This window comes from Phalangium opilio, unplaced genomic scaffold, assembly GCF_054372755.1.
Source record: "Phalangium opilio isolate 3A_F unplaced genomic scaffold, DU_Popi_V2 ptg001304l_1, whole genome shotgun sequence".
Taxonomy (NCBI): domain Eukaryota; kingdom Metazoa; phylum Arthropoda; class Arachnida; order Opiliones; family Phalangiidae; genus Phalangium; species Phalangium opilio.
The window spans coordinates 224,974-227,021 of NW_028324256.1; the positions used below are offsets into that span (position 1 = coordinate 224,974).

General features: G+C 35.2%; 1 pseudogene; it reads right to left on the reverse strand.

The window, feature by feature from the left end:
- Positions 1–803: 803 nt before the first annotated feature.
- On the reverse strand, positions 804–1,513 carry LOC149583943 (uncharacterized; annotated as a pseudogene).
- Positions 1,514–2,048: the final 535 nt, after the last annotated feature.

Sequence of the window (2,048 nt, forward strand, 5' to 3'; positions counted from 1 at the left end):
GGTATCAAAAATATCGAAAAACCCAAAGATATTGGACATTTGAATGCCATAAAGTACGGAAAAAGGTGGGAAATTGTTGCAAGAAATAAGTATAGAGAAAAAATGCTCAGCTTGGGTCATGACGTTACGGTCCATCCTTCAGGATATATTGTTGATCCTAGTAAACCATGGTTGGGAACGTCTCCAGATGGTCTAGTTCAAGACCCAAGGGAAGCGGAACCTCATGGACTTTTGAATATAAAATGCCCCTGGTCCACAAGAAATATAAGTCCGACGGAAGTTTGAATGGAGATTTTAGAGTAAAAGTGATTAACGGAAAACCATTTTTAAATGAAAACGATTACCACTTTTATCAGGTTACTGGGCAGATGGCACTATCAGGTGTAACATGGTGTGATTATGTAACTTATTTTCCATCCGGCTTGATAATAGTGAGAGTGAGATTCAATAAGAAGAAGTGGGAAAAGATGGAATCGCTTTTGAAATCTTTTTTCTTTACTCATATGCTACCAAACTTAGCTAAGGATACATTGCCTCAAAGTTCCTAATAACTCTTAAAGGGAGAGTACTTTTTAGTAGTGTGTTAAATTTCTTCTTTACCATATTTAATATCCCTTTAAATTTGATCTCATTTCCTCAATGGACCAAGATGTTTTTGACTTTTAAAAAATTAAAAAATACTTGTTAAAATGAGTTATTATTTAATAATTACGATTTGTTACATTTATTATTTATGAATCGCTGAGGGAAGAATCCAAATTAATTATAGACATCTCTTGATCATCGCTGTCGTAGGAATTAAAATCACTTTGTTGGCATAGTTCATCTTCATCAGACATATTTTCATCAGGCGGTAGTATTTCTTCTTAATAATCATCTTTAAAATCAGCTGCATTAGCTGGTTCTAAGATTTCATCATAAAATTCATCCGTGTCCATGGTACTATTGTTTAAATTTTCTTTATTCCTAACGAGAGGGCTTTGAAAGTTCGATAAAAGTGCAACAACTGTCCATAGTTGATTAATTACGGGTGCAAGAGTCAAGGGAACTGGACGGTCAAGAACATGGAATCCTCTTATTCTTGCAATTCGTCGCTCCACGTGTATGCGCAGAGCCGCAATCTTTTGGGATTTATCCAACTCTTCATTATTAAATTGGCCCTTTCCACTCAGAAACGGAGGAATATTTAGTTTAACACCTTTTTTCTCTAACAAATCTTCAATCAAGAATCCTTTATCAGCCATAACGCTATCATTGGGGGAGAATTTCAAATTACAAAAACCACTTCGCAGAGTTAATTCCCCGTGAATAGATGAGAAACAAATGTGACGTAGCCGTTTGAACTTATTCCAATAAGTCCTTTAAAAGTGTTTGTGGATTTATAGTTTGAATATGAGGCAGATTGCAATACTAAAGACTTGGAAGTCTCACATTTAAGTTCTGTAGCATCAAGTATAACACGAGTACTGGGATAACTAATTTTAAAATCATCCGGCATAGCTGCGTCAACTTGTTCTCGCGTTGGTCAGATGTTAAATTGTCCTAAACGAAAATACATAAATTTATCCATAACAGTAAAATCAAAATGTGTCTGTTATCCAGTATAATGTTAAAGAAAATAAATGCTATTAATAATAAAATTGTGTGTGATTTTCAGTTTTAGATTATAAGTCATTGATATTTAAACAAACACCAAAAACTTCAAAGACAAATATACATAAGCCTATTTTCCTATCCATGAATAACTTAATTTCAACCTCCCCCAGAACGAATGACCGCGCTCATTTAATCCAATATAGCGCAGTGCACCACTTTTCACGAAGGGGTTTTTAACTTTCTAAAATGGAAAAACATTGACCAAAGAACCTTTATACCAGTAATGGAAAGTTTAGCTTCCTCTATTGCAAATTATTTGTCACTAGTCTTTAAAGCCAGGCAAGTTGACCCAAGTATTCCCGGCTGGCTATTTGCACTTGGGTCACACTACCAGCGTGCGAGAAAAAAACCCCTCCACTTACCATTCCTGGTATGTTCTTTGATTTGGCTGG